Source organism: Castor canadensis, chromosome 7 (genome assembly GCF_047511655.1).
Source record: "Castor canadensis chromosome 7, mCasCan1.hap1v2, whole genome shotgun sequence".
NCBI lineage: Eukaryota > Metazoa > Chordata > Mammalia > Rodentia > Castoridae > Castor > Castor canadensis.
The window spans coordinates 51,007,694-51,022,018 of NC_133392.1; positions in this window are offsets into that span (position 1 = coordinate 51,007,694).

The window sequence follows — 14,325 nt, forward strand, 5'->3', positions numbered from 1 at the left end:
AGAGCTGAAACTTCGGCACCCTGAACCTCTAGCCTGTGGAAGCCTTCTCCACATCACAACACACTGAAAGAACAGACAGGCCTCTGCCCTGCACACCCTCCTGGCTGCTGCCTGGCAGCCTACAAGGCTTGTCCCACAGGCCCACCAGACCACCACCTGCTGCCCGTGTGCTGGCTGCTGTCCCACCCAGCCTCTGCATTACAGGCTCACCAGGCTGCCACCCGCAGACCCACTGCCCATGGGCCCGCTGGGCCACCACCCACCACAGGAGTGCTCCAGCACCACCAGACACTGGCTCCAAACCTGCCTAGGAGACAAACACAAACAGGACTGGATGATAAAGGAGTAACACCAGAACCACTAAGACTGAAATTCTACTGTTCTTGAACTGGGGATTTTTTTTTTCTTTTTTCTTCTTTAAGTGTTTATTTGTCTTGTTTGCTGTTTGAATGTCCACCATCTCTCCTTGTTGATTTCTTTGGTTCTCCATTTTTTTTCTTTTTTCTCTTTCTTTATTGGTTTTGTTAGTTTTTCTGTTGTAAGTTAGCTAATACTAAACTACACATATTCCAGGGACAGAAACAGTACCAACTGGAATGACAGGAAGATGAAAAAGGGATGGAAAACATTCTCCCCCCAAAAAATAAATTAGTATAAGATTCAGAAGGAAATAAAGAAAATGGATACCCAGATCTAGACTCCAACAAAACAAAGATAAACTATACCAAGGAACCCAATGAAACACACAAGAACATTCTGAAAGTAGGAATCCTACAAGTAATCAATGAGAATTTCATAGTGATGTTACTAGCCATGGTCAACCAAAACATACAGGGGGAACTCAAGAAATTCCAAGACACCAAAAATAAAGAATATGAGAAAACACAAAAACAAATAAGTGAACTCATAGGGGCCATAAATGAACATCAAAGTGAAATAGAAAACACCATAAATAGAGAGACAAATTAATTAAGGATGAAAATTGACAATATTAAAGAGGAAGTGACCCATGATATGGAAAACCTCAGAAAAAAGAATGAAACAGAAATACAAAACAAAATGGAAAGCCACTCCAGCAGACTGGAACAAACAGAAGACAGAATCTCAGAACTTGAAGATGAAATGGTAATTAAAGGAAAAACTGAATAACTATTAGTCAGACAACTCAAGTCCTGTGAAAGGAATATGCAAGAACTCATCGACTCAGTCAAAAGACCAAACTGGAGAATCATGGGCATGGAAGAAGGAGAAGAGGTGCAAGCAAAAGGAATGTGTAATATATTCAACTAAATAATAACAGAAAATTTCCCAAATCTAGAGAAAACTATGGCCATTCAGGTACAGGAAGCCCGCAGGACACCAAACAGACTTGACCAAAATAGAACTACCCCATGACATATTATCATTAAAACAACAATCACAGAGGGTAGAGAAAGAATATTGAAGGCTGTAAGAGAGAACAAATAATTAACATACAAAGGTAAACCCACCAAAATCACAGCAGATTTCTCAACAGAATCCTTAAAAGCAAGGAGAGCATGGAGTGATGTCTTCCAGGCACTGAATGAAAATAAGTTCAACCCTAGTATACTCTACCCAGCAAAACTATCATTCAAAACAGATGGAGCAATAAAAATATTCCATGATAAGCAGAAACTAAAACAATATATGACCACCAAGCCACCACTATAAAAGATTCTTCAACGAATTCTGCACACAGATAGTGAAAGCAAACAAAACCATGAAAAGGCAGGCAGTACCAAACCACAGCAGAAGAAAAGGCAAGAAAGTAGAGAGTAACATTGATTCAGTTGCACACAATCAAACCTTTAAGCAACAAAGACAACTAAATGACAGGAATCAAAACATACCTATCAATACTACCACTGAATGTTGATGGACTTAATTTGCCCATCAAAAGACACCACTTGGCAAACTGGATTAAAAAGTAAGATGCAACAATCTGCTGCCTACAGGAGACCCATCTCATTGAGAGAAACAAGCATTGGTTGAGGGTGAAAGGCTGAAAGAAGATTTACCAAGCCAATTGCCCCTGAAAACAGGCAGGGATAGCAATACTTATCTTGGACAAAATAGACTTCAAACTTAGATTGATCAAACAAGATAAAGAAAGACACTCCATACTAATAAAAGGGGAAATACACCAAAAGGACATAACATTTATCAACCTATATGCACCCAACATCAATGCAACCAATTTCTTCAAACGTACTCTGAAGGACCTAAAAACATATATAGACTCCAACACAGTGGTAGTGGGAGACTTTAATACCCCCCTATCACTAATAGATAGGTCATCCAAACAAAAAATCAATAATGAAATCCTAGAACTAAATGATACCATAGATCAAATGGACCTAACTGATGTCTACAGAGTATTCCATCCCACTTCTGCACAATATACATTCTTCTCAGTAGCCCATGGAACCTTTTACAAAATAGATCATATCCTAGGGCACAAAGCAAGCCTCAGCAAATATAAGAAAATAGAAATTATACCATGCATTCTATCTGATGACAATGCAATAAAACTAGAACTCAACAACAAAAATAAAGACAAAACACATGCAAACAGCTGGAAACTGAATAACTCATTGCTTAATGAATAATGGGTCATTGATGAAATAAAAGAGGAAATTAAAAGATTCCTGGAAGTCAATGCAAATGAAAACACAACCTACTGGAACCTATGGGACACAGCAAAGGCAATCCTAAGAGGAAAGTTTATAGTCATGAGTGCATATATTAAAAGGTCAGAAAGATCTCAAATCAATGACTTAATGCTATATCTCAAACTCTGAGAAAAACAAGAACAAGAAAATCCCAAAACAAGCAGGAGAGAAAAATAAAAACAAGGGCTGAAATCAGTGAAATTGAAACAAACAAACAAACAAAAAACCCATATGAAGAATCAGTGAAACAAAAAGTTGGTTCTTTGAAAAATAAATAAGATTGACAGACCACTGGCAAATCTGACTAAAATGAGGAGAGAAAAAACCCAAATCAGTAAAATCAGAAATGCAAAAGGGGAGATAACAACAAACACCACAGAAATCCAAGAAATCATCAGACTACATTGAGAACCTATATTCTAATAAATTTGAAAATCTTGAAGAAATGGACAGATTTCAAGATACTTACAACCATCCAAAACTGAACCAAGAGTATATTAATCACCTGAATAGATCTCTAACACAAAATGAAATTGAAGCAGCAATCAAGAGTCTCACAAAAAAGAAAAGTCCAGGACCTGATGGATTCTCTGCTGAATTCTGTCAGACCTGTAAAGAACTAATACCAACCTTCCTTAAACTGTTCCACAAGATAGAAAGGGAAAGAACACTGCCTAACTCATTTTATAAAGCCAATATTGCTCTCATCCTAAAACCAGACAAAGACACTTCCAAAAAGGAGAACTATAGGCCAATCTGCTTAATGACCATCAATGCAAAAATCCTCAATGAAACAATGGCAAACCGAACCAACAACACATCAGAAAGATCTTCCAACATGGCCATGTCAGCTTTATCTCAGAGATGCAGGGGTGGTTCAACATATGCAAATCTATAAATGTAACACAGCACATTAATAGAAGGAAAGACAAAAACCACTTGATCATCTCAATAGATGTAGAAAAAACATTTGACAAGATCCAACACCACTTTGTGATAAAAGCTTTAAGAAAACTAGGAATAGAAGGAAAGTACCTCAACATTATAAAGTCTATATATGACAAACCTTCAGCCAACATCATACTTAACAGTAAAACACTGAAACCATTTCCCTTAAAATCAGGAATGAGATAAGGATGCCCACTATCCCCACTCCTATTCAAAATAGTACTGGAATTCCTAGCCAGAGCAATTAGGCAAGAAGAAGAAATAAAAGGAATACAAACAGGTAAAGAAATGTCAAAATATTTGCAGATGATATGATCCTATACCTTAAAGGCCCCCAAAAAAACAATCTACCCGAAAACTTCTAGACACCATAAACAACTATAGGTGGCAGGATACAAAATCAACTTACAAAAATCATTAGCTTTTCTATACATGAACAATGAGCAAACTGAGAAGGAATATATGGGAACAATTCCATTCACAATAGCCTCAAAAAAATCAAATACATGGGAGTAAACTTAAAAAAGGATGTGAATGACCTCTACAAGGAGAACTACAAACCCCTGAAGAAAGAGATTGAGGAAGACTACAGAAGGTGGAAAGATCTCCCATGCTCATGGATTGATAGAATCAACACAGTAAAAAAGGCTATACTACCAAATCCAATTTACATGTTTAATGCAATTCCCATCAAAATCCCAATGACTTTCATCACAAAGCTTGAAAAATCTACCTTAAAGTTAATTTGAAACACAAGAAACTGTGAATAGCCAAGCAATACTCAGCAAAAAGAGCAATGCTGGAGGTATCACAATACCTGACTTCAAACTAAACTACAGAGCCATAGCAATAAAAAATGTATGGTACTGGCACAAAAACAGAAATGAGGACCAGAGGAACAGAATAGAGGACCCGGATGTGAATTCACACAACTATACTCGCCTTGTTTTTGACAAAGGTGTCAAAAATATACAATGGATAAAAGACAGCCTCTTCAACAAATGTTGCTGGGAAAAGTGGTTATCCAACTGCAAGAAATTGAAACTAGATCCATGTTTATCACTCTGTATTAGTATGAACTCAAAATGGATCGAGGTCCTAATATCAGATCCAAAACTCTGAAGTTAGTACAGGAAGGAGCAGGAAACACTCTGGAAATAAAAGGTATAGGTAAGGACTTCCTCAATGGAACTCCAGTAGCCCAGCAACTAAGAGAAAGAATGGTCAAATGAGACTTCATAAAACTAAAAATCTTCTTCACAACAAAAGAAATGGTTTCTAAACTGAAGAGACTACCAAGAGAGTGGGAGTAAATATTTGTCAGCTATACATCAGACAAGGGACTAATAACCAGAATATACAGGGAACTTAAGAAACTAAACTCTCCCAAAATCAATGAACCAATAAAGAAATGAGCAACTGAACTAAACAGAACTTTCTCAAAAGAAGAAATTCAATAGGCCAAAAAGCACATGAAAAAATGCTCACCATTTCTAGCCATAAAGGAAATGCACATCAAAACCACACTAAGATTCCACTTCACCCCTGTTAGAATAGCCATCATTGAAAACACCACTAACAACAGATGTTGGCAAGGATGTGGAGAAAAAATAACCCTTGTCCACTGCTGGTGGGAATGCAAGCTAGTACAACCACTCTGGTAAAAATTTTGGAGGCTTCTTAAAAATCTAAACAGAGATCTGCCATATGATCCAGTAATCCCACTCCTGGGGATATATCCAAAAGACTGTGACACAGGTTACTCCAAAGGCTCCTGCACACCATGTTTATTGCAGCGCTACTTACAATAACCAAGTTATGGAAACAACTAAGATGCCACATTACTAATGAATGGATCAAGAAAATGTAGTATTTATACACAATGTAATTTTACTCAGCCATGAAGAAGAATGAAATCTTATCATTCTTATCCATGGATGGAAGTGGAGAACATCATTCTGAACAAGGTTAGCCAGGCCCAGAAGACCAAAAATCATATGTTCTCCCTCATGTGCAGACTTTATCTATAGAGCAAATACAGCAATGTTGTTGGACTTGGGTCACATGACAAGGGGAGAGCACATACGGGAGGTATGGGGATAGATAGTAAACTCAAAACATGAAAACATTTGATGTCCTCACTCCAGAGGAACTAATACAGAAATCTTAAAGCAACAGAGGTCAACAGGAGAAGGGGATCAGGAAGCAGTGTAAAGATCAGTTAGAGATGAATCAACTTGGGTTGTAACACATTTGTACATGGAAGCAATGCTAGGAATCTCTCTGTGTAGCTATCCTTAACTCAACTAGCAAAAATGCTTTGTCTTTCTTATTATGCTTATGTGTTCTCTTCAACAAAATTAGAGATAAGGGCAGAACAGGTTCTGCCTGGAAGCTAGGAGGGGAGGGGGGAAGAAAGAGGGGGCAGAGGGCAGGGTGGAGAAATAATCCAAACAATGTATGCACATGTGAATAAATGAATTTTTAAAAAATTAAGTTTCCTTAAAGTCAAAAAAAAAGACTATGATGAATAATTGCATTCTAAAACATGACATACCAAGACTGAATCATGAAGAACTAAAAACTCAGAACAGGACTATGAAGAACAATAAATCAGCAAAAAAAAAAAAATTGCCAAAGAGAAGCCCAGTACCAACTATCTTTACAGGAAAAATTTATCATATATTTAAAGAAGAGTTAAGACAAGTCATTCTCAATGTATTTCTAAAAAATTGAAAAGGAATGAACCGTTCCATACTCATTTTATCAGGTTGAAAAACCCCGACACCAAACCAGATAAAGTTACTACAAGAAAAGAAAGTTACCATGTGTAATCCCCCAATGAATACTGCTTCAAAAATCCCCAGTAAATAACAAATCAAGCTAAAGCACAATAAAAAGACCACACACCATAAAAAAGTGAGATTTATTATTTCAATACAAGAATGCATCTACATATGAAAACCAATTAATATATACACCATATTAATAGAATGAAGGGGGAAAACATTATCATCTCAACTGATGCACAAAAAAATTTGATAAAATTCAACAGACTTTCATCATAAAAAAAATTCAACAAAATTGAAACAAAAGGAAAATACCTCAATGTAACCAAGAGTACATATGAAAAATTCACATGTATGGGAAGAGGAGTAGAGTGTAGTGAAGAATACTGGTAGAGATGAACCAATTTGGGTTATAATACATATATGCATGAAACAACACAAGGAATCTCCCCATATAGCTATCTTTATCTCAAACTAGCAAAAGCGCCATGTTTTTCTTATCATCTTTTATGGGTTTTTTTCGCACAAAATTGGAGAACAGGAGGGGGAACAGGTTCTGCCCAGAGGTGGGTGGTTGTGGGGCTGGCACCCAGGTGGAGGAAAGGGATAGGAGGATGAATATGGAGCAAATAATATATACACATATATGTAACTGCAAAAATGATACCTGTTGAAACAGTTCCAAGAATCAGGGAGGGAGTATCAAAGAGAGCAGTGGAGGGTATGAATTCAAGTATGATATATTTGATTACATTATAAGAACCTTTGTAAATACTCCAATTTATTCCCACCCAGCACAACAAAAATAAAAGTTCACAGCTAGCATTGTATTCAGTGGTAAAGATTGAAATCTTTTCTTCTAAGATTTAAAAGAAGACAAGGATGCCCATTCTCACCATTTCTATTTAACATAGAAAGTTCTAGCCAGAATAATAGACAAGAAAAAGAAATGAAAGTCATGCAAATTGGAAATGAAAAAGTAAAATTTTCTGTTTGCAGATGACAATATGTAGTATGTAGAAAACACCAAATATTCTATCAAAAAACTGCTCAAATTAATAAATGAATCCAGAAACAGTCACTAGGATTAAGAGACTGCCCACAGAATGGGAGAAAATCTTTGCTAGCTCTTCATCTGACAAGAGACTAATATCCACAATCTATAGAAAACTCAAAAAACTCAACCCCCAAAGAATCAACAACCCACTGAAGAAATGGGCCCATGAATTGAATAGGAAACTTTCAAAGGAAGAGGTGCGAATGCCTAACAAATATGAAGAAGTGCTCAACTTCCTTGGTCATAAAAGAAATGCAAATAAAAACTACACTAAAATTTTATCTCATCCCAGGTGGAATGGCTATCATCAAGAACAGAGCAAAAAATGTTGGTGACAATGCAGTGAAACAGGAACCCTTAAACACTGTTGGTGGGAATGTAAATTAGTACAACCATTATGGAAAACAGTATGACAATTTCTTCAAAAACTAAAACTAGAACTACCATATGATCTAGTGACACCACTCCTGTGCATATACCCAAAGGAATGTAAGTCAGGATGCAATAGAGACACTTGCACATCAATGTTTATTGCAGCACTGTTCTCAATAGCCAAGTTATTAAACAACCCAGACATCCTACAACTGATGAATGGATTACAAACACACACACACACATAATGGAGTTTTATTCAATCATAAGGAAGAACCAAACTATGTAGTTTGAAGGTAAATTGATGGAATTAGAGGACATAATGTTAAGTGAAAAAGCCAGGTCCAGAAAGACAAAGGCTGCATGTCTTTTTTATCATATGTGGAAGATAGATCCAAAAGACAAATGTATATACAAAATCAAATATATAGAGAGCATGCTCATAATAGTAGAACTACTCTGTGAAACTCATGGGAGGAATCTCATGGGAGGAGGGAAAGGAAAATAGTTAAAAACAAGAAAGTCAACAAAATTGAAAAGCATCATCTCTGCAGATAGACATAATGATATGTACTGAAAGCTGTTGAATAATGAGGGGGGTAAGGGGTAAGGGAGAGTAACAGAGGGGATTTAACTGACCAAACTTAAGTATTCAAAGAGATTTGAAGATTTACTTTGGAATTAAAAATGGAAGGTAGGACTGTAAAATAGACACAATTTGGGGGGTAATTGTGGGAGGAAGGAGGGTGAATGAAGGAGATGAAGGTGAGTGAATATCATTAATGGGCTTCATATACATACATGAAATAGAATGATGAAACCTCCTTCAAGTGCTTTAAGAGGAGCAGGAAGAGGTTGCAGGCATGGGGGTGGAGGAGGGAGATGGTGAGGGCAATTTAACCAATGTACAGTGTAATGCTATTGGGAATTGGCATAATGAACCCCCCCTATACAATGAATATATGCTGATAAAAATGAAAAAAAAAAAGAAATGAATCCAGAAAATTTATTGGATGAAAAATGAACACAAAAAAATTCTGCTGTGTTTTGTATACTAATAATGAATAGCCTAAAAATGAACTTAAAACAATTCTGCCTAAAATACTATAAAAAATAATAAAATACAGGAATAAATTTAACCACAGGGGTGAATGGCATATACACCACAAACTATAAACATTGTTGAAAGAAACTAAAGGAATACACAAATAAGTGGAAATAACCACATTTGCATGGATTGGAAGACTTAACATTGTTTAAATGCCCATACTACCCAAAGCTACCTAAAGATTTATTCAATGCAATCCCTATGAAAATCTCAATAGCACTTTTGTGCATATGATTAATTATGTTGAGCATCTTTTCATGTGCTGTGTGCTATTTGTATATCTTTTTTGGAAAAGTGTCTATTCAATTCCTTTACTCATCTTTTAATGGGGTTATTTCTTGTTCTTGTTGTTGCTGTTGTGTCATAGGAGTTCTTTGTGTGTTCTATATGCTAATTTCTTATCAGATATATGATTTTCAATATTTCATCCCATTCTGAGAGTTGTTTTTTATTCTGTTGATTGCTTTCTCTAATGTGAAGAGGTTTTATTGTGTTTCAAGGGTTGAAATGCATGAGTCCATGCTTTTCTGACCTTTAAAATTTCTGCTAAGAAGTCTGCTATTGATATTTGCCTCTGCAACTTGGCACTTCTTCCTTGCAGCTTTTAGTATTCTTGGCATCTTAACTATAATGTGATATGGAGAGGCTCTTTTCTGTTCATGTCTATTTGAGATTTTAAATGTCCCATACACTGGATGTCCATTTCTTTCCTTAGATTTGGTAAATTTTCTGCTATAATTTCATTGAATAAGTTATCTATGCCTTTAGTATGTATCTTTGTCTCTTTTTGTACATCACAGATTTATAGGTTTGGTCTCCTATGATCATGATTGATTATTTTTTTCTTTATTGTTATCTAAATGTAATAATTCCTCAAGCTTTTCTTCAATCCCTGATATTCTTCTTTCTGCCTTGTCTAATCTATTGATGATGTTTCCCATTCAGTTTTTTATTTGATTGATTCAACTTTTTCATTTCTACATTTTACATTTGGTTTTTTTCCCACAACCTCTACATCTTTGCTGAATTTTTCATCCACATTATTGAATTCCTCATCCAACTTGTTGACTTTCTCATCCACATCTTGGATTGATGTCTTTACTTCATTCATCTGTTTATGTGAATTCTTTTTGAGGTCATTGATAATTTTAAAAACTAGATTTTTAAGTTCATTTTATGGCATTTCAACATTTTCACTTATTGAAGAGTTGTGAACTTTTGAAGAAGTCATGTTGCCTTGTTTTTACATACTTTTGTGTTTATAAGTTGCATTTTACATATTTATTAGGATGGATAGCTCTTCCAGTTTTATTTGTCAGTCTTCCTAGTGAGCATCTTTCTCTTGAGGGCTCAGTCCTCAATACCACTCAAAGAGCCAATATAAGAGCAACAACTGTGTTCACACAGGTGCTGTATAGGAGCTGAAGACTGGGCTGGTCAAGGTTCAGTTGTCAGCTTCAGGGCTGCATTCACTTTAGAAGCTTCCCTTGTTTACATACCCAGAGCCATTGTTAACCCCAATGAGCTTTGGGGGTCTGTGGACTGAGCATATTCCTACTTGCTCAACAGCCCCTCACCCCAGTTTGTGCACCCAGAAGTGGGAAACAGCCCAGTCTAGGGCCTGGGTATATCAGACAGTGGGATAAGCAAACTAAACACAGATGTCTACTCTGTGGAGTGGGGAAAATTGAGGGAACCCAGAACTCTGCCTGCTTGCCTGCTTGTCTCAGAGCTTTCAGATCCTGCCCAGGAGGGAGAAGGCTAGGGAAATCAAGTGATCCACTGGACCTGCCCAGCAGCAAACCACATGCAGCAAGGAGGCAGCACAAGAGATTGTATAATATACTGGCCATGAACTGAAGGCTTTTAGTCTCTGTGACAACCACAGGAGTTGAGGCTTGTTCCTTGCACAAAGAGTAGGGCCACTGACCACTGTGCCCTCCACAGTTGAGCCCCCTGATGCTTAAATTTCTTAGTGAGTTCATGTCTGACCCTTCCCATCTCCTTGACTGCTTCTTGTCTCCCACCAAGATACTGTGTTAGGGTGTCCCCATGTTCCCTGGCTTGTGATCGTTGCTTGTTTTCAGGTCCCCAGTGTAACTCAGTCTTAAACAATAGTCCCCCTCTCAAGATGACACCTGGCTGTAGCTCTGAAATACAGGAAGCAACAAAATGTATTTCTTCTGTAATGGCAACCTGCCATATGGGAGGAGTCAGTGTCACGTCAAATCCCTGTGCTACATTTAAGGCTTGCAAAAACTGTGGGCAAGCCTTAAGTTAACTCCTGCAGTTAAGGCTGCCAGTCTGTTTTACAAGAGCTGCTTGACTTACCTTGTGGTTGTGTCTTCAGCTTCTCTTCCCCACTGGGAAGCCAGAGTTAGAGCTGTGGGCTGTTTCCTATTTTTATCTGTTCAGCCTTTCTGTTTGTCCACACTACTAAGCTGTTCATTACTTCCTTTGTGATTTCCAAAGCTTTTCTCTCCTCAGAATATAGTCTGTTCTTTGTTCCTCTAACTCTTCTTATTCATGGGTTGACATGGAGAAAGCCTCTAATCCACTGTCTTACCCCAGAAATACACTGATGTGTTTCTTTTCTTTTTAAGGTGCTGTACCATCTATCATTACATGTCTGAAATTAGTTGCAATTTATATGCTCTAAATTTTTTGCCTTTGCTTAAGGATGATAGAAAAGTCTGATAGTTACAATTTTGTCATTTACTTGATTAGGAAGTTGTCTTTTTTATTAGCATATAACAGTTGTACAAGGGGATATTTACAAGTGTGATATTTACAAGTATGTGTTAAATATATCTTAGATTTACCCCTTCCTTCATTCTCCATCTTCCCCTTTCCTCCCTTTTTAGAACTTTCAGCAGGTTTCATTATTCTACTTGCATATCTACAAACTACATCCACCATTTCCTTATGTCCACTCCCCTCCTACTGGGAACCACCAACAGAAAGACCAGTTTTACCCTCTTGTGCTTCATTTATTTTCTATATATATTGTTAGTCCAAAGGGGTTAACACTTCAGGCCTGTATATATCATGCTTTAATCAAATTAACACCCTCATTACTTATTTTTTCTCTATCACCATGCTCCCCTAATATTCAACAGTTTACAATGCATTATGTTATATTATATTCTTACATAGATGGGTTGTTTCAATATTTTTCATTCTCTCTATATATACATATAACCATATATGTGCTTACATGTACATTTAACTTATAGGTCTAGCTTCCACATATGAGGAAAAACATGCAATGTTGGGCTTTTTAAGCCTGGCTCACTTTGCTGAGCATGATGCTCTTCAGTTCCATCCATTTACCTGCAAATGACATAATTTTACTCTTCTGCATGGCTGAATAAGACTACATTGCATATCACATTTTCTTAATCCATTCATCAAATGTGGGGCATCTGTGTTGTTTCCAAAGCTTGGCTATTGTGAATAGAACTACAACAAACATGGCTTTGCAAGTGGCTCTATTGTACCCTGGAGCACATTTCTTTAGATATATGCCCAGGAGTGATATCTCTGGATCATATGATAGTCCTGTTTTTTGTTTTTTAAAGGACCTACATACTGTTTTACATAGTGGTTGCACTAATTTACATTCCCAAAAACAGTGTTGAAGTGTTCCTTCCCCCCACATCCTTGCCAACATTTAGTCTTGTTTGCATTGTTGATGACAGCCATTTTAACTGGGGTAAGGTGGAATCTCCATGTTGTTTTGATTTGCGTTTCCTTTATGATCAAGGATGCTGCATGTTTCTTCAGATACTTATTGGCCATTTGTACTTCTTCTTTTGAGAATTGTCTGTCCAGTTATTTTGCCTATTTATTCAGTGGGATGTTGATTCTTTTAGAAGTTAGTTTTTTGAGCTCCCTGTCTTTTCTTTAAATTCTTTACCTAACACAAATCATTCTAGACTTAAGTTCTGCTTCTTTGTTGGTTTTCTCCTCTCTCTGCCCCATCATAACAAAACTTTTATGATAGCATTGTCTCTACCAGTCTTCTTCAATTTGCTTAGTGATTGATTGAATAATAAACATTTAATGAGATAAAATAAAACAAATGTGTAAATTACTGAATAATTATGCACTAACAAAATTTGCTCCTGAACATGTTATATATTTTAGAATAAAAAAATGATAGGTGAGTAGATAGTGAAAATTTTATACTAAACCCCCAATATTAAAAAGATCAAGAAAAAAAGACAGAGAAAGAAGGGAAGAAACAAAAAAATGCATGAGGAAGAAATGGCAAGTAAAAAAGAAAAAGTGAAAATGGGAAAGAAGAAAGTTCACAGAATTAAAAAGGGGAATAAGGAAGATAAAATTGAAAAGAAAATAAAGAAAGAGACAAAGTATTTTATTTTCTAATACAGCAAACATATTGTATCTTGTGTTTGGATTTTTAATGCAAAAGTGATTCTCAAATACCTTTCCCTTCTAGAAAGAGAGATGATATGTAAAAAGTACACATGTAAATGTCATCCAACAGGATTCCAAGATGGCGGCTAGAGTGATGAAGCAGAAAGTGTGCCTCCTAAAGTAAAATCTTGGAGAGATGCTGGAGATACACCTTACAGGAAAAACCACCAAGAAGAGGCAAAACTTTGATTCCTCCACACCTCCAGCCTGCACATAGCATTCTCAATTTGCATTAAATGTAGAAACCAAGAGGGCTCCTGTGCCACCACCAGATGCCAGTGCCCAGACAGCTTGGGAAGACACAGACCACAAGGTGAGTTGAGTGGCAGGTGGTACTCCCACAGACAACCCTGAGCCAGATCAGCATAGCCCCCTGGACAGACCGACCCCCATCCAGGGAAAAAAGAAAAAAAACTGAATAATAAGCAATGGAAAGAGGGTGGGGCGCCCTGAGACTGAAGAGTGGGTGAGGGTCAATTTCTCATGGAACTGTAAATAAACAAGCCGGCTGGAGAAGGCAGGAGCTGTGGCACATGCCCAGCAGCAACCAGGAATGGGAAAGCTTGTAAAAGTGGCAGTGGGAGGAAAACTCCAGAGGAGAGGGGGGAAGGCCCACTTCCCATGTGAACTGTAAATAAACACACTGGCCTGAGAAAGTGGGTGCAGTGTCATCTCCCCCAGTGTGCATGGAAAGGGGAAAGCTTGTAGCAGGGGGGTTGTGCCCAGGAGAACTCTAAGTAAACAAAGCCTGTGGGACTAGGTGAGTGTTAAGCTCACTCCTGAGATCTGCATAAATAGAGCCTCCAGCAACAGCAGGCTGACAGCAGCGGGTAGGTGAGCCAGAGCCTCAGATAGCCATTCACAGAACTGTCTCCAGACTCTTTTTTTTTCTCCCTACCTTTGATGAGACAACAA